This window comes from Macaca nemestrina, chromosome X, assembly GCF_043159975.1.
Source record: "Macaca nemestrina isolate mMacNem1 chromosome X, mMacNem.hap1, whole genome shotgun sequence".
Taxonomy (NCBI): domain Eukaryota; kingdom Metazoa; phylum Chordata; class Mammalia; order Primates; family Cercopithecidae; genus Macaca; species Macaca nemestrina.
In genome coordinates, this window is record NC_092145.1 from 70025338 (window position 1) to 70045444 (window position 20107).

The window sequence follows — 20107 nt, forward strand, 5'->3', positions numbered from 1 at the left end:
CTGCTACTCCATTTTTGAGAACTGTTCAACCTGCTAAGGCCTGGGGACATATGGAATTAACCATGCCCCTAATTGTGCTGGGAGGAGTCAAACCTTGGATGAAGTTGGCACATAATCAAAACAACTTACCAGGTTTTACATTCAAATTAAAAATTGTTAATAGTTACCATTATAACATGTAATTGAAATTACTGGAAATAGATTTACATGCAATATGTGTAAGAACAGTAAAATATGTTTTTAGTAAAAAATTATAGAAAGACATAAAAATATAAATAATTGCCTAGGGTTAAATAATTGTTTTAAATTAGATAAAATAAAGCTAAAAGTTAAAACAAGTGGTGGAAGGATTGTAAAATTTAATCTTGCAAAATTTCTGTGTGTGAACATATTGACTAAATTCAGAAAAGGTATTATATGGTTTTTCTGTAAATTGAGCATTAAAATAAAAGCACAACAAAGTGCTCTTAAGGAATTAATCTGCACTTTGGCAAAATTTTTAAAGGGTTATAAAAGGGATTTTTGCTTTTTAAGTTCCTGAGCCATAATTTTGGCAAAATAAATAATTTGTGGTAATCTGGAATTCTACTTCATAACATCAAGTGTTTTAAATATCCAACATATTTAACACGATTCCCAAAATTAAACTTCAGACTCAAAATTATCTTTCTTGACGTCTGTCTTTTTGAAGGCTTTAGACGGTCCCTGGAGCCTCTAGAAGAGAGAAAAATAAGATTATTTGACATATTTAATTATATGAGATTACCAAAATGGTGTACAAGCTACTTTACGTTATATTTTGGTGAATAATACTAATATATTCCAAAATTGTATAGGATTTCTGAAATTCTAACATTTACATATATTCTATTAATCATAATTAAGGTTATTATGCTAAGTTATTATAAACCATGGAAATAACCAAACTTCTTTGTCAATTGTATTTCTAACTGTAACTATCCTGGACATATTGTAATTCACAGACAATATTTGTCTTGGTTTAATCCTTTTCAAAAGATGGTTTATAACAAGCTAACCTTATTTTGTAAGATTTTATAAAGATGGTTTATAACAAGCTAAACTTATTTTGAACTATTTATGGCCTTGAATGATTGAGTAAGGTATACTCCTGTGAACAACATTTGCAGCACCATTTGTTTCTCTCTGCCTGGTTCCTCTAAAATTTGGAAACTACCTGTGAGTATTCTTAACTTATGGCAATATAATTGTTTGCATCAGTGAAATAAAAATCCGTTTTCTTTTGCAACAGGATGCAATTGGAGAAAGAAGTGGTTATTTTACCAAGGCTTTGCCTGGAAGGGTATGCTTCCCTTTAAGGACTCAAGCCGGATTTGCAGAGCTGATAAAACCCCTTGGGGAGACTGGCCTCATACCCTTGTCTATGCTGTCCCTATATAGGGTTTCTGACCTGTGGTCAGTAAAGAGCGTAACTTTCTAACAGTCAGAGGAGTTTCAAGCTTATCTTGGGATCTTAAGAGGAGAGGATCACCCAAATCACAGTCATTTGAGGATACAAACCCATAGCTGGGTTCAGCTTTAAGAGTTCTTATCTGAGATTCCTTATGAAACAGAGTTCCACTAAAGCCAATGTAAAAGGCCTGTGTAAAAATAGTTATTCTTGCTGCACTTCATGCAAATAATCAGGCCATGTATAAGGGTAAAGTCTATTTTTCAAACAACTTAGTCCTATTATGATGTTTTTTAACAAAAATGAGAACTAGAGAGAGAGAGAGAACTTATGTTCCAAAACTTATAATACATTTGTCATCAAATTCTAAACTCATTAGTTGTTTTTAGGTTTTTGCCTACATTTTTAGACTAACCCTGCTTGTTCCTGTGAACCCACCAGCAATCTCTGGCTGCAGCTCAGAAAGAACAAAAGAACAAGAGGAATGGGTAATGTAAAAATCTGGATCAATATTCTAGTTCTGAGCAATTATTCTGAAATCCTGCCAGGTGTTGGGTATAAATAGGATGCCCGTCATCAGAGATTTTCTTTTCGGAAAAGCAAGACTAAGGGAAGTAACCAAAGCCAAGTACCATGCATCCAAATTTTAGCAAGCATAACTATAGCGACCAGTTAGTTGGGCATGTCACAAAATATCCTTTTCTCTCCATTTTTGGAGGTGGACTCAATTCCGCAGCTTCACCTAAGCATTTGGTTTATGATAAGGAGTCCATGCAACACACCCTGAGACACATTTTTGTCCCAAACTAAATTCCAAGCTTCGGGTGAAAGTTCAGGAAAGAAAACTAGATCTATGGGATCCAGAGGTAGATGATAACAGAGGTTAAAAAGCACAGTGCAGGTGAGCATGACTGATTCTTGCTGATTAAGCCAAGCCTCCCATTTCATGGATAAAGGTCATATTAGTATCCATGGCATAAATGAAGTCTAGGGACGTCCAAGATACTGACAGCAGAGGGAATAGAGGCGAATAGGTGAGAGCAGATAATTCCTGTTCTCTAAGCCCTCCCTGTTTCATGGGTGCACGCCACTTTGGAACTTATAGGTGGTGCTCTGTCATGGTTGCCAGGACTTGGGGATATAAGAATAAAGGAAAGAAAGAGTAATACCTCACTTACCCTCCCTTATGTACCCCAGATATTTGCTAGGAAGAGAAGGGAATGAGGGATGCCTGCTCCCCTCTTTCCAGATGAGTAGCCATCCATGTTCAGTCTGTACCCCTTTTGAATGCATCCTGAATCTCTGGGACTCCTTTGGAAAAAAAATCATTTCTTTTTCCTTTTTCCTCCTCTGTCCTCTCTTCACTAATACGTAATTGTGTCTCCCTACTATGGAACACTCCACTCAAGTGCATCCTCCATACTGGGAAAGTTTAATTCCCCAAACCTTAAACTGGTTGGCTTAGGATTGAACCAAGGGGATGGGAACCCAGAAGTCTGACATGACAGTAAAAGGTGTTTATTTTATTTTATTTTATTTTTTATCAGTCAGGCTTTTGGATCCCTCTCTCTGTGCAAATTCCACTACATACTCACCAGGATAACTAAAATTTTAGTCTGACAATACCAAATATTGGTGGGAACATAGAGTAACAAGAATTTTCACATATTATATTTTCTACTGGAGTACGATATAATACGATTACTTTGGAATGGAAATTTCTTCTAAATCTAAACATGCATCCTTCTCAGTAATCTCTTTCCTAGATATACCCAAAGAGAAATGAAAACATATGTCCACAAAAAGACATTATAAAAATGTTCATAGAAATCTTATCCATGGCCTTATACTAGAAACAACAAAAAGGTCCATAAAAAAGAATTGATAAACTGTAGTGTATTCATACAGTGGGATGCCACATAACACTATATATAAAACAAAAAAAATATTAAAAACTAATATTAAAAATTGATATAAAACATTATGTTGAGTAAAAAAGCCCTCATACAAAACAGCATACTATGTCAAATTCCACTTCCAAAATTGGTAAAACTAATGTGAGGTGGAAAATTATCAGAACTGTGGTTGCCTCCTGGTAAGAGGCAGGAACATAGTGGAAGAATCATCAGGGTTTCCTCAGCATGAGCATGAGGGACATTCTCAAGTGAGAGTAATATTCTATATCTTCATATGGATTTTAGTTAAACAGCTGTGTCTACTTGTCAAAACTCACAGAATGATACACTATAAGACACTTAAGTTTGGCGCATTTCATTTTTGTAAATTTATCTACAAAATTGAATCACAACTAGTATTGTTTCATTAACGACATGTTTGTTGAAGTGTTTGGAGTAAATTATACTGTTTTCTGCAACTTTGAAGTGCATCATAATAAATAAAATAGATTATTAGGTAGATAAAGAAATGGATAGATAGGTGGATGTGTACAAAAGCAAATATAATAATATATTATTTGTAGAATGCAGGTGGTATTTATATGGATGTCTACAATTCTTTCAACTTTTTGAGATGTTCAAAAATTTACATAATCAAACATTGAGGGGAAAAAAATTAAGTCTTTACAGTGGCCCACTATCTATTCAATCTGTCCTGCCACTATTTCTTCTTAGATCTTGCCTTTTACTACTCTGTTCCATGCCCCTTTCCTCCCCCTACACCTTTCCTCAGTCACATTGGCCTTCTTGTTATTCTTGAAACACATCAAGCATGAATCTCTCTTATAGTCTTCGACTTTTACATCCTCTACTTAGAACACATAATAGATAACCACATTGTTCAAAGCCTGATCACTCATCTTCCTTAGCTCTTTGCTTAATTTACCTTTGCATCGAGGCCTTTCTCTAACATTCAAACTTGTCTGTGAGCACCTGATCCTGGTTCCTCACTTTGTTTATCTCTGCAGTACTTATTACCATTTGACATTCTGCATATTTCATGTATTTATTTGTTGATTCAAACGCAGTGAGGGCAGAAATTTGTGTCTATTTTCTTTCTGGAATGTTGAACAATACCTGGCACATAATGTGTGTTCAGTAAATATTTGTTAAGGGAATGGATTAGACTTGTAAATGATCTGAGTAAGTGGTAACGATGAAATTGAATAGGCCCAGCTGCATAATTTTCAAAAACAAATACTTAAGTACCGGCAGGGGGAAATAACAATGGCTGCAAAAAAAATGACAAAGGAATTTTAGTTAAATTAGTTAGCATATATAAAACACATAGAAAAGTATCTGCATGTAGTAAATACTAGTAATTGTGATTCTTTTTATTATTTGGGTAGAAAGTATAATCTTGCATTAGCAGTGTGATGGGGATTTCTAAAACAAAACAAAAGAAAACATAAATTCCATCTTAGGCCACCTTTAAAAGAGTGTAGCATTTAGAATAAGGGATGTTACAAAGTCCCTGCTGGCCACCACATTTCTGAGAATCAATAAAGTTCTGAGTACCTAATTAAAAATGAGCATGGATATCATGTACTATATTTACAGCAGAAGAAATACAATGATAATGGGAACTAATAGTATTTATCTGAGGAAGAGAATACTGCTGTATTGAAACATCTGAAGAATAGTCATGTGGAATAATGATTACATTATAGTTCTCTTGACCCCTAGCAGCTGAAATAAGAACAATGTGTGAACACTGTGAAATAACAGATTTTATATCAAGAAAGGATTTTCTTAGAGTAAGAACTATCTAAGTATATGATCTGGTTTCCAGGTGGATAGAATGTCCTCAACTACAAGTATTAAAGCATTGACTATGCAAATGTGTGGTATAAAGGAAAGAACATGAGCTTTTACTGTCACAATAACCTAAATCCAAATTCCATATGTGCAACTTACTTGTATGACTTTGAGCAATTGACTTAAACTCTAAGCCTCAGTGTCTTCATCTGAAAAATGTATTTCGACATCATAGGCATTATGAGAATAAAATGAAATGAAATGCATGTTAAGAACCAAACACTATATTTGGCACACATTAGGCCCTCTCTAATATGTGAGAGGTGATTCAAACCCTCGAATTTATGGTTGGACTAAAACTAAAGTGCCTTCCAAGTCTAAGAATTTGCGATTTCATAATACTATTCATGTTAATTGAGGCATACTGAAAATTGGGTTCCAGAACTGACATCTGAGATAGTATGTAAACAATTTGTGTTTTTCTAAGGAGAAGCAAATATTAGCATCCAATAATAGGCATGCAGAAATTTGAAACAGAACATTACTCTGTAGAGAAAGACAAACTGACTTTCCTTTCTTCCTCATGTCCATCCATCACATAATTTCACTAACATTTCTGAAGAATTATGTCTTAGAGAGAAGGCGCGGTTATAATTGTAAAACCTGAGTAATGTTAATGTAGCCAGAGACATGTACAACTCCCTCTAGAATTTAGTTGTTTTTATTAGTTTTTGAAGGCTGACATGTTTGAATAAAATACATATTCTCTATGTCAATGAACATTTCCTGTACTTCACATCAACATTTTACTTTCAGGTCCTATATGAAGCAGTGAGAGAGAAAAACGGAGCAAGAAAAAATAGAAATGATTATGAAGAAAAAATCTGAAGGATAAAGAAAAATAAAATGGGAAGGGAGGGCAAAAGGTGCTAGTATAAAACAGGGTAAAATATATAGAAAACATTATGTAATCATTAATGTATGCTTATTAAACACCATTAAGAGAGAGCATTTTAAAATATACCTCTCAATATTTAGTAAGTAAAGCCTTCTAAAAATCTTAACATTTGTTCAACTTGTATAACATATAAGTACTATAACTTTGCTGTCTGTACAAGCATAAACAATGAAATGAAATAAGTAAAGTCTTTTCATGATTTTTAAAATAGAATAATTTCAAACACAACATCTCCTCTGAATTGACAAGAAAACTGCAATGATGATTTATGGCAGATACATAATGTGGAGCCACTTCATTTTCAACTGTAACTTTTGTGGCGACTAGATTTTTATTAAAGTCAGATTCAGCTCATATGTAACTAAAACAAATACTTCAAGAGCAAAGTTGCCTGCTGCTAGAAAATCTGTCAAATGGCCTGTTTTTCTTCTTTTCTCTTTTTATACTTCAATCTCCCTTTCTATGAACTCAATGTCTTATGCTTTATTTCAACTTGTCCTTAACAAAATCTGTCTTTCACAAAGAACCCAAGAAACTTTCTTTCAGTTAAAAGGAAAACATGAGTTACTTAACGTTGAACATCTCGCAGGAAAACTTTCATTTTGATGAGAAACAAGGCTTAAAGCCAAAGCAATTACTTTCAAGCATGAGTAAACTGAAAAATGAGGTAGTTTCTAAGGCAAAGAGGCCTTCTCTCCCTTATACAATACTATGTTAAAAATGAAATTGATATAAGATATTTTCTTTTGGCATGAAACACTTGGTGAGCAATGGACAAAACAATAAGGAAACAAAACAAAACAAAACACTCTTAAGCCTTCTACAATTATATGAGTGTTTCAGCCTCTTAAACTTCCTTCAAATGAATACTAGCTTGATCTAGAAAGGGATGCATATAATAAATTAAATTTCTAACTGTATCATCCACATCTAAAATATGTCAGGAAATCTTGTAAGTCTATAGAGCATTATCAAATTATTTTTCTAAACAAAGAGTGCACATGCATACCCAAGGCAATGGGTATAAGCTCAAGGTCTGTTGGTGGGAAAAAATGATTTTCCCAACAGCAGCATTTTTATACAGATAAATTTCTCTGTGCCAACAAATCATTTCAGAGAATTTTGACTTATAAAGTGTATTAAGGCCTGTTGTCTTAGGTAATAAATAACCCCAAAGAGCAGTTATAGCCTCTGCCAAACACAAGCTTTACACAGAAAATTATTTCTTAGGGGAAGAGTGTTCCAAATTAGAAATGTAAATAAAGGGATTTGTTTTCTTTTTCTTTTAGAATATGTTAAAAAAAAAAAACTACTGCTCACATTTTCCCATTATAGTATACCTTCTTCACTGGGTTCATGGTTTATTCTTTATCTCATACTGTAAAATATTATCTTCTGTAAGACACATTTAATTGTTTTTCTTGTTTCATACAATTTGTTTCTTTGTCGCAAAAGAATAAACTAAAATTTGTTTTAATCGTTAGCTACATATGTGCATCTCTTTAGTTTTACTATGAGTACTAAGGGAGATATAATTATTTAGTATTCTAATATCAAGAAGAATGTAGTGGTTGTAAAATATTTTATTGGATAAAACAAAATCTTAAAAGGCCACTCACCACATCTATCATATCAGATTCCATTTCAAGACTGAGATCAGACTACAAGAAAAAGGAAAAAGGAGTTATTGTCTGTTGACACAAAATCTGCTGTTTCTTTATTTAAGGTTACAAACAAAATATTTAATGTTAATACAAGTGTGTTTCAAATAATCTATTATTTATAAATTGCAGAAAGGCATTCTTCAGAATTGAAGGGAACAGCCAATCTAACAATCTCTGTCTTTTAACAGATGGCTTTTATCCATTTATTTATTGTCATTCTGATACATTTGGATTTATTCTACCCTCTGACTGCATGTCTTCTATGTACTATGTTGTTATTCTTGTCCTGCTTTCCTCCCCTTCCCTGCATTCGATTAAATCATATTTTCTTCATTCTCTTTATTTTCCCATCTATTGGTTAAGACGTTACATATTCTATTTATGTACCTTTAACCTGAAAATTTTAACTACACAACAGACATAATCTGGTTAATCAACACATGTATAATTCTCTGATCAATACAATGACTTAAACCACTTATAATCCAATCTCTTCTCTTCCACCTTTTTTATTGCCATTGTCCAATATTATAGTTCCATCTTTTCCTCACCTGCCAAAGTTAGTCTTCTTTAACTGCCAAAGCTTATAAACAACATTTTAATGATTTTCCTGATCACCATAGCTTCTTTTAAAATAACTTCATTTATTTTATAATAAATAACTTACAAGTGCACCACTCACAAATATACAACTAGATGGTATTTATACATATGTATGTAACTGCATGACCAGAACAGAAGTAAGAATATAGAACCTTACCAGCACCACATAAGATTCTCTCATTCTCCTTCCTTGTCTATAACCCAGTTGGTAAACAAAATTCTAAATTATCCCATAATTATATTTTTCTGTTTTGAAATTTATATAAATGACTATATGCAGTATGTTTTTGTCTCTGGCTTCCTCCACTCACCATACTTTCTGTAAAAGTCATTCAGGTTGCTGAACACTACCTATACTCAGTTTGACATGATATATCCTTTAAAATTGTTTTCAGTTTGCAATACTTCTGTGTCCTTATATTTAGAATATATCTCTTATAAAATTATTTAGATCAATTTTTAATACACCATACCAATCTTTGTGTTTTAAATAAAGTGTTAAGCTATTTAAATTTAAGGTAATTGCTGATGTAGTTGAATTTTCATCTATTATTTTTATAATATCCATTTCTTTCTCCATCTTTTCTTTGTTCTTTTTTTCTCTTCCCTGTTTTATTTTTGATTACATATTTTTATTATTCCATTTTTTCTCATCTATTGGGTTTTATTATTCTTCCCATAAATAATATAAAGCAGATTTTTAAAGTATGTTTTGGAAAACTCTGTGTGTCCCAGGATATTTTCAGGGGTTTCATGAGGTCAAAATTACTTTCATAATAATATTAAAAGAGTGTTTTGCTTTTAAATTCTTATTTTTATGTATATATGGTGGAATATTACAGTGCCACAACACGCGATATCACAATTTATTAAATGTAAAAGCAAATATGAATATCCAGCTGTATTCTATTAAAGCAGAATTAAAGGCATTTGCAAATTATTTAAAAATGCAACTTTTCTCTTTAATTTTTGTTCAGTTTCATAAAATAGTTATTTTTCATAAAAATATGCTATTTATGTTAACATGTAATGGATTTATTATTGTTACATCTAAATGAATTAATAAATTATTTGAAAACATATGGAAGCTATCAAAAGATTTAACTCACATAAGCAAAGCATCTTTAGTTGTTTTTTATTTTAGATTCTGGGGTACATGTGCACATTGGTTACATTGGTATATTGCATGATGCTGAGGTTTGGGGTATGCATCTCATTACCAGGTAATGAGCATAGCATCCAATAGGTAGTTTTTCAAACCTTGCTCCATTCCCTCCTTACTGCCTCTAGTAGTTTCAACTGTCTGTTGTTGCCACCTTTATATCCATGTGTACCCTGTGTTTAGCTCCACTTATAGGTGAAAATATGCCATATTTAGTTTTCTGTTCTTGTGTTAATTTGCTTAGAATAATGGCCTCTGGCTGCATCCATGTTGCTGCAAAGAACATTATTTCATTATATTTTTATTGCTGTATAGTATTCTATGGTGTATACATGCCACTTTTTTAATCCAATTCACAATTGATGGGCACCTAGGATGATTCCATGTTTTGGCTATTGTGAATAGTGCTGTGAAGAACATACAAATGCATATGTCTTTTTGGTAGAAGAATTTATTTTCTTTGGTATATATATAGAATAATGGGATTGCTGGATGGAATGGTACTTATGTTTTAGGTTCTTAGAGAAATTCCCAAACTGCTTTCCACAGAGGCTGAACTACTTTACATTTCCAACATTGTATAAGCATTCCCTTTTCTCTGCAACCATACCAGCATCTGTTGTTTTCTGACATTTTAATACTGCCCACTCTGACTGGTGTAAGATGGTATCACATTGTAGTTTAAATTTGCATTTCTCTGATGATTAGTAATGTGAAGTCTTTTTTCATACGTTTGTTGGCCACTTTTATGTCTTCTTTTGAGAAATGTCTGTTCATGTCTTTTGTCCACTTTTTATTTTATTTTTTGAAACAGTCTTACTCTGTCACCCAGGCTGGGGTATAGGGGCGTGATCTCAACTCACTGCAACCTCTGTTTCCTGAGTTGAAGTGATTCTCGTGCCTCAGCCTCTGGAGTAACTGGGATTACAAACATGCACCACAATGCCCAGGTAATGTTTGTACTTTCAGTAGAGACAGGTTTCTTCATGTTGGCCAGGCTGGTCTGAAACTCCAGCCTCAAGTGATCCACAAGCTTCAGCTCCCAAAATGCTAAAATTACAGGTGTAAGCCACCGCACCCAGCGCCTTTGGCCCGCTCTTTAATGGGGCTATTTATTTGTTGTGTTGCTTGTTGAACTGTTTAAGTTCCTTATAGATTCTGAATATTAGGTTTTTGTCAGATGCGTAGTTTATGAATATGTTCTTCCATTTTGTATGTGGCCTGTTTATTCTGTTGATAGTTTATTTCACCATTTAGAAGCTCTTTAGTTTGCTTAGGTCCCATTTGTCTATTTTTGTTTTTGTTGCCATTGCTTTTGGGGACTGTATTAGTCCATTTTCATACTGCTATAAAGACATATCGAAGATTGGGCAATTTATAAAGGAAAAAGGTTTTATTGACTCACAGTTCTACATGGCTGGGGAGGCCTCAAGAAACTTACAATTATAGCAGAAGGGGAAGCAGGCAACTTCTTTACCAGGCAGCAGGAGAAAGAGAGGGTGTAGGAGGAACTGTCAAACACTTATAAAGCCATCAGATTTCGTGAGAACTTACCACACAACAACAGTATGGAGGAAGCCACTCCCATGATTAAATCACCTCCCTCCAGGTTATGCTCTCGACACGTGGAGATTATGAAAATTACAATTTGAGATGAGATTTGAGTGAAGACACAGAGCCAAACCATATCAGGGAAATAGCCAAAAATTATTTGCCAAGACCAATGTTGTGGAAGGTATTTCCTAGGTTTTTTTTTAAGTTTCTTATAGTTTGAGGTCTTAAATTTAAATCTTTAATCTATCTTGAGTTAATTTTTGTATACGGTGAAATGTAGGAGTCCAGTTTCATTCTTCTGCATATGGCTTAGCCAGCTATCCCAACACCACTTATTGAATAGAGAGTTCTTTCCTCATTGCTTATTTTTGTCAACTTTGTCAAAGATCTGTGTAGATTTGTGGCTTTATTTCTGGGTTCTCTATTCTGTTCCATTGGTCTATTTATCTGTATTTGAATCAGTACTGTGCTGTTTTGGTTACTATAGTCTTATAGTATAATTTGAAGTCAGGTATTGTGATGCCTCTTGGCTTTGTTCTTTTTGCTTAAAATTGCTTTGAATATGTGGGCTCTTTTTTGGTTTCATATGAATTTTAGAATACTTTGTTCTAATTCTGTAAAATGACGTTCATAATTTAATAGGAATTGCATTAAATCTGTAGATTGCTTTGGATTGTCTGGCCATTTTTTTTTCATTTGCATCAAATTTTATTTTATTTTATTTTTATTTCTACAGGTTATTGGAGAACAGGTGATGTGTGGTTACATACATAAGTTCTTTGGTGGTGATTTCCAAGATTTTGGTGTACTCATCACCTGAGCAGTGTACACTGTAACCAATGTGCAGTCTTTTATCCCTCACCCCCTCGCACCCTTACCCCTGATCCCCCAACATTTATTGTATTATTCTTGTGCCTTTGCATCTTCATAACTTACCTCCCACTTACAAGTGAGAAAATATGATCTTTGATTTTCAATTCCTGAGTTATTTCACTTAAAATAATGGTCTCCAACTCTATCCAGGTTGCTGCAAATGCTGTTATTTTATTCCATTTTATGGCTCAGTGGTATTCCATGGTATCTATATACCAGATTTTCTTAATTCACTCATTGATTGATGGGCATTTGGACTCATTCCATATTTTTGTAATTGTGAATTGTACTGCTATAGACGGGCATATGCAAGAGCCTTTTTCATTTAATGACTTCTTTCTCTCTGGGTAGATTCCCAGCAGTGGGATGGCTGGATCAAATAATAGATGTACTTTAAGTTCACCAAGGAGTATCCATACTGTTTTCCATTATGGTTATACTAGTTTACATTCTCATCAGCAGTGTAAAATTGCTCCCTTTTCACCACATCCATGCCCACATCTATTATTTTTTAATTTTTAAATTATAGCCATTCTTGCAGGAGTAAGGTGGTATTGCATTGCAGTTTTGATTTACATTTTTCTGATAATTAGTGATGTTTAGCATTTTTTTATGTTTGTTGGCCCTTTGTATATCTTCCTATCGAAATTGTCTATTCATGTCCTTTCCCTACTTTTTGATGACATTATTTTTTTTCTTGCTGATTTCTTTGAGTTCTTTGTAGATTCTGGATATTAGTTCTTTGTCAAATGTGTAGTTTGTGAAGATTTTCTCACTCTATGTGGGTTTCCTGTTTACTCTGCTAATTATTTCTTTTGCATTGCAGAAGGTTTTTAATTAAGCCCCCTGTATTTATCTTTGTTTTTGTTGCATTTGCTTTTGGGTTCTTGGTCATGAAGTCTTTGCCTAAGCCAATGTCTAGAAGAGTTTTTCTGATGTTCCTTCTAGAATCTTTATGGTTTGAGGTTTTATATTTAAGTCTTTGATCCATTTTGAATTGATTTTTATATAATACGAGAGATCAGGATACAGTTTCATTCTTCTACATGTGGTTTGCCAATTATCCGAGCGCCATTTGTTGAATAATAGTCTTTTATTTCATTTTATGTTTTTGTTTGCCTTGTCAAAGATCAGTTGGCTGTAAGTATTTGACGTTATTTCTGGGTTCTCTATTCTGTTCAGTTGGTCTATGTGCCTATTATTATACCAGTACCACGATATTTTGGTGACTATAGCCTTGTAGTATAGTTTGAAATCAGGTAATATGATGCCTACAGATTTGTTATTTTTGCTTAGTCTTGCTTTGGCTATGCAGGCTCCTTTTCAGTTCCATATGAATTTTAGGATTCTTTTTTCTAGTTCTGTGAAGAATGATGATGATGATATTTTGATGGAGATTGTATTGAATTTGTAGATTGCTTTTGTCAGTATGGTCATTTTCACAATATTGGTTCTACCTATTCATGAGTATGAGGTGTGTTTTCACTTTTTTGTGCCATCTATGATTTCTTTCAGCAGTGTTTTATGGTTTTCCTTGTAGAAGTCTTTCATCTCTTTGATTAAGTACATTCCTAAGTATTTTACTTTTTTTGTGCAACTATTGTAAAAGGGTTTTTTTTATTTGATTCTCAGCTTGGTTGTTTTTGGTGTAAAGCAGTGTAATTAATTTTTGTACATTGATTTTTTATCATGAAACTTTACTGAATTCATTTATCAGATCTAGAAGCTTTTTGAATGAGTCCTTAGGGTTTTCAAGATACACAATCATATCATCAGTGGACAATGATAGTTTGACTTCCTCTTTACCTACTGAAATGCACTTTATTTCCTTTCTCTTTCTTGATTGCTCTGTATAGGACATACAGAACTTTGTTGAATAAAAGTGGTGAAAGTGGACATCCTTGTCTTGTTCCAGTTCGCACAGAAAACCCTTTCAACTTTTTCCTATTCAGTATCATATATGGCTTTTATTACCTTAAGATATGTCTCTTCTATGCTGATTTTGCTGATGGTTTTAATATATAGGGGTACAGAATTTTGTCAAATTTTTATTCTGTGTCTATTGATATGATCATATAATTTTTTTACTTCTATTTATGTGGTGTAGATCATTTATTGACTTGTGTATGTTAAACTATCCCCTCATCCTTGGTATGAAAACCACGTGATAGTGGTGGATTATCTTTTTGATATGCTGTTGAATTTGGTAAGCTGGTATTTTGTTGAGAATTTTTGCATCTATGTTAATCTGGTGTATTGGTCTGTAGTTTTCTTTCTTTTCTTTTTTTTTTTTTTGTTATGTCTTTTCCTGGTTTTGGTATTAGGGTGACACTGGCTTCACAGAATGATTTAATGAGAATTCTCTCTTTTTCTGCCTTTTGGCATAGTGTCAATAGGATTAGTATCAATTCTTCTTTGAATATCTGATAAATTGATATGTGACTCTATCTGATCCTGGGATTTTTTCTGGTGAGCAATTTGTTTTCCCAAGTACTATTTCGATCTTGCTGCTTGCTATTGATCTGCTCGGAGTTTCTATTTTTTCCTGGTTTAATCTAGGAGGATCGTATACTTCCAGGAATTTATCCATCTTCTCTAGGTTTTCTAGTTTGTGTGCATAAAGGTGTTCATAGTTGCCTTCAATGATTTTTTGTGTTTCTGTGACATCAGTTGTAATATCTCCCATTTCGTTTCTAATTGAGTTTATTTGGCTCTTCTCTCTTATTTCCTTGGTTAATCTCACTAATGATCCATAGATTTTGTTTTTCATTTCAAAGAACCAGCTTTTTGGTTTTATCTATTTTTTGATTGTCTTTTGTTTCAATTTCATTGAGTTCTTTTCTGATCTTTGTTATTATTTCTTTTCTTCTGCTGGATTTGGGTTTAGTTTGTTCTTGTTTCTGTAGTTCCTTGCGGTGTGATGTTAGGTTGTCTATTTGTGCTATCTCAGACTTTTCGATGTAGAAAATTAATGATATGAACTTTTCTCTTAGCACTGCTTTTGCCATATCCAGAGTTTTTTTAAATAAGTTTTATCACTGTTGTCATTCTGTTAAAATAATTTTTAAATTTTCCTCTTGATTTTATTGTTAACAACAAAGATTATTAAATACATTATTTAATTTACATGTATTTGCATAGCTATGAGGATTCCTTTTGGGATTAATTTCCAGTTTTATTTCACCATGGTCTGAGAAGGTACTTGATATGATTTCAATTTTCTTAAATGTATTGACACTTGTTTTGTGGTTCTTTTATATGGCCTATCTTGGAGAATGTTCCATGTGCTGATGAGAAGAATGTATATTCTGCAGTTATTGTGTAGAATATTCTGTAAATATGTGTTAAGTTAATTTGTTCTAGGGAATAGTTTAAGTCCATTTTTTTCTTTGTTTACTTTTTGTCTTGATGACCCATTTAGTGCTGTCAGTGGAGTACTGAAGTCCACTACTGGTGTGGTTTGACTGTGTCCTCACCCAAATCTCACCTTAAATTGTAATGATCCTCACATGTCTTGGGTGGGGCCAGATGGAGATACTTGAATTATGGTGGTGGTTTCCCCCATACTTATCTCATGGTGGTAAATAAGTCTTATGAGATCTGATGGGTTTATAAAGGGGAGATTCTCTACACATGCTTTTTTTGCTTGCCACCATGTAAGACATGACTTTACTCTTCCTTTGCCTTTTGCCATGATTGTGAGGCCTCTGCAGCCATGTGGAACTGTGAGTCTTTCTTTTATAAATTACCTAGTCTTGGGTATGTCTTAATTAGCAGTGTGAGAACTCACTAATACAACTACTATTATTGTGTTTCTGTGTGTCTCATTTCTTATGTCTACTAGTAATTGTTTTATGAGGTTGGGAGCTCCAGTGTTAGGTGAATATATATTTAGGATTATAATATTTTCCTGTTGGATTAGTCCTCTTATCATTATATAAGGTCCCTTTTGGTCTTTTTTAACTGTTGCTGCTTTAAAGTGTGTTTTGTCTGATATAAGAATATAGCTGTTCTTGCTTGCTTTTGGTGTCCATTTGCATAAAATATCTCTTTCCGTCCCTTTACTTTAAGTTTATGTGAGACCTTATGTGTTAGGTGAGTTTCTTGAAGACAACAGATACTTGGTTGGTGAACTCTTATCCATTCTGCCATTCTGTATCTTTTGAGTGAAGCATTTAGGCCATTTACATTCACTGTTAGTGTTGAGATATGAGGTGCTATTCTGTTCATTATGCTAGTTGTTGTTTGAATACCTTGCTATGTTTTTCATTGTGTTTTTGTTTTATAGGCCCTGTGGGATTTATGCTTTATTTAGGTCCTATTTTGGTGTATGTCGAGGTATTGTTTCAAGATATAGAACTTCTTTTAGCATGCTTGTAGTGTTATCTTGGTAATGGTGAATTCTCTCAGCATTTATTTGTCTAAAAAATGCTTTAATTTTTCTTTACTTATGAAGCTTAATTTCCTTGGATGCAAGATTATTGGCTGATAATTGTTTTGTTTAAGGAGGCTAGAGATAGGCTTCATTTCCTTCTAGCTTGTAGGGTTTCTGATGAGAAATCTGCTGTTAATTTGGTTAATTTTTCTTTATTCTTATTTTATGCTTTTGCCTCACAGCCTTTACAATTCTTTCCTTCATCTTGACTTTAGATAACCTGATAACTCTCTGTCCAGGTTATGATCTTTTTGGGATGAATTTTCTGGGTGTTCCTTGAGCTTTTCCTGTTTGGATGTCTATATATCTAACAAGGGCAGGGAAGTTTTTCCTTGATTATTTCCTTAGATAAGTTTTCCAAACTTTTTTTTTTTTTTTTTTTGAGACAGAGTCTCACTCTATTGCCTAGACTGGAGTGCAGTGGTGCAATCTCAGCTCCACAACCTCTGCCTCCCAGGCTCAAAGAATTTTCCGGCTTCAGCTTCCCAAGTAGCTGAGATTACAGGCACACACTACTACCATCTGGCTAATTTTGTGGTTTTAGTAGAGAAGGTGTTTCACCATGTTGCCCAGGCTGGTCTTGAACTCCTTACTTCAAATGATCCACCTACCTCGGCCTCCCAAAGTGATGGGATTACAGGTGTGAGCCACTGCGCCCAGTCCAGGAACACCAATTATTCTTATGTTTGGTCATTTATCATAATCCCAAGCTTTTCGGACGCTTTGTTCATAATTTTTTCTTTTCTTTTTTTTCTTGTCTTTGTTGGATTGAATTAATTTGAAAGCCTTGTCTTTAAGCTCTGAAGTTTTTTCTTCTCCTTGTTGGATTCTATTTTTGTAACTTTCCAGTATATTTTGCATTTTTCTAAATGTGTCTTTTATTTCTGGAAGTTGTGATTGCTTTTTATCAATGCTATCTATTTCTCTGGGATTTTTTTACATCCTTACCCTGTATTATTTTTTAAATTTCTTAAAAATTGTTTTTTACCTTTTTGTGCCTCATTGAGTAGCTTAATAATCAACCTTCTGAATTTTTTTCTGGCATTTCAGAGATTTCTTTTTGGTTTAGGTCCATTGCTCATGACCTAGTGTGATGTTTTGAGGTTGTTAAAGAACCTTGCTTTTCTGTATCACCAGAATTGTTTTTCAGGTTCGTTTTAATTTGGGTAGCCTATGTCAAAGAACAAATATGGGGTTTACAGGTTGCTGTTCTAATATTTTTGTCCCATAATGTGGTCCCTTGATGTAATGCTCTCTCTTTTTCCCTAAAAATAGGGCTTCTTGAGAGCTGGACTGCAATCATTGTTATTGCTCTTCTGCGTCTAGCCACCCAGCAGAGCTACCGGGCTCCAGGCTGATAATAGGGACTGTCTGCAAAGAGTCCTGTGATATGATCTGTCTTCATGTCTCTCAGCCATGGATACCAGCTCCTACTTCACTGGAGATTGCAGGGGCATGAAGTGGAATCTGTGAAGATCTTTGGTTGTAGTTTTGTTTAGTTCACTGGTTTTCTCAAATGCTAGTTTTGTTAATGGTTGGTTGGCTTCCAGCCAGGAGGTGGCAGATGCAAGACAGCATCAGCTGATACAAGCTTGCCCTAAGGTCACCTGGATGAATATTATGGTTTCTCAGGCAATGGCCAGTGCCTTAGAGCTCCCAAGAGATTATGTCTCTTATTTTTGGCTACCAGGGCAGGTAGAGATAGATCATCAGGTGGGCGCAGGGTTAGGCATTTCTGAGCTCAGACTCTCCTTGGGCGGGGGTTGCTGCAGCCTCTGTTGGGGATAGGGATGTGGTTCTTAGGCAAATGGAGTTATGTTCCCAGGAGGATTATGGCTGCGTCTGCTGCAATATACAGGTCACCAGGGAAATCAGGGAAAGCTGGCAGCGACAGGCATCACCCACTTACCATGCAGCCAACAAGGACAGTCTCATTCCCACCACCTGCATGGGAGTTTATATTCAGGCCTCTGGTGCAGGACTTAGATCTTGCCTCAGGCAACCAGCCTCTTTGCTGAGAACACGGGCAGGGTTTTCAGGCTCCACCTTTCCCTGCCTTCCTTGGCTTCTGTGCTCATATTTGCATTTCCCATTTGCTGTCCTCCTGGATTCTGCCCAGGAAAGTTTATGATCATTTTAAATTATTACAAAGTTCAGCTGGAAGTTTCCTTCTTCCTGTGATCCTGCACCAAATTTCACTGGCAGCCCTACCCAAGGACCCCCGTGAGACAAAGTCAAAAATGGCTTCATTGGGAACTGAGAGTACCCACAGGACTCTTTCTGCTGCTTCTTCTACCTTTATATTTTGCTCAACAATCTAAATTTGTTTTAGCTCTAGGGAAGATTAAATCCTTCTCCCATGATCCGGATTTTCAGGTTTCCCAGTGATGATTTGTGTTCAGAAGTGGACCTTCTCTCACACCTTGGGCACTCACAGTTTTTTGGCTGTCACAGGAAGCTTACAGTGGCAAGCTGCTTCCTTTAAAGGGTCTGTGAATTCTTTTGGTTTTCCTGCTATGTTCCTGTGGTAGTCCTTGAAGCAAAAGTTTACAATGTGAATCTCCACATGCTGTTCCATCTGTCTGAGTGGGAGCTGCAAGTTAGTCCTGCCTGCTAACTAGCTGCCATTTTTCTCAAAAGACCAGTCTGGCCATTTTAACAATATGGATTCTTCTAGTCCATGAGTATGGAATATTTTCAGATTTGTTGGTGTCATCTCTGATTTCTTTCAACAATGTTTTTTTTGGTTCTCCTTGTAAAGTTATTTTACCTCTTTGTTTTGATTTGCTTCTAGGTATATTTTTTGGGTAGCTATTGTAAATGGAATTGTGTTCTTAATTTGGCTCTCAGCTTGAATGTTATTGGTGTATAGAAATGCTACTGATTTTAGCCTGGGCAACAATATGGTGAGAGCCAATCTCTACAAAAAATACAAAAAATAGCTAGGCATTGGTGGCTTGTTCTGGTAGTCCCAGCTACTCAGGAGGCTGAGGCTGGAGAATTATTTGAGTCCAGGAATTGGAGGCTGAAGTGAGCTGAGATCATGCCACTGCACTCCAGTCTGTGTGACAGAGTGAGACCCATAAAAAAATGCTAATAATTTTTATATACTGATTTTGTATCCTAGCATTTTACTGAAATCATTAATCATTTCCAATGTCCAACAAAGGTCCTTTATAGTTCAAAATAATATTTAAGAGTTTAAACAGCCCCTCAGTCCAAAAGGTTTGATACCTTTTGCACTACAGATTAAAATATGTGTCTAATTTTTTTAAGTTCACATTAAATTGGTAATTCCACCACTTCAAACCAATGACCAGAATTTTACCAAAAAAGCCGTGCTATTGTTGTCATGTTTTTTACTTTTATATATGTTATAAATTTTAAAAAACTTGAATAGTGTTTTTATTTTAAACAGGTAGTATCCTTTTCTATTTTAGGTGCATGTTTTTCCTTTGTAGTGCTTTTTGTGACTTTTTTTGGTTTCTTATTTTCATCTGATATTTTTTTCCATCAGGCAGAAGAATTCCCTTTACTGTAGTTCAAGTCTCCTGTGGGAAATCCTTTCAGCTTTTATTTTTGTTAAAACATCTGAATTCTTCATTCATTTTTGAAGGTTACTTAAATATATTCAATTTTGTCTTCAATTGTAAAGAACAGAATACATGTTAGCAGTCTTTTTATTTTTCACTATGTTAAAGATATTACACAATTAT

The 20107-nt window shown here is 34.4% G+C and overlaps 1 long non-coding RNA gene across 1 annotated transcript in view; it reads right to left on the bottom strand.

Moving 5' to 3' along the window:
- Positions 1-354: 354 nt before the first annotated feature.
- Positions 355-20107, bottom strand: part of LOC105483645 (uncharacterized) — a 42372-nt gene continuing 22619 nt past the window's right edge. The window contains exons 2-4 of the long non-coding RNA XR_988444.2: positions 7720-7761; positions 2608-2740; positions 355-714 (exon numbers count right to left, since the gene is read on the bottom strand). This is a non-coding gene — a long non-coding RNA (uncharacterized lncRNA). The remainder of the gene's footprint in view (positions 715-2607; positions 2741-7719; positions 7762-20107) is intronic.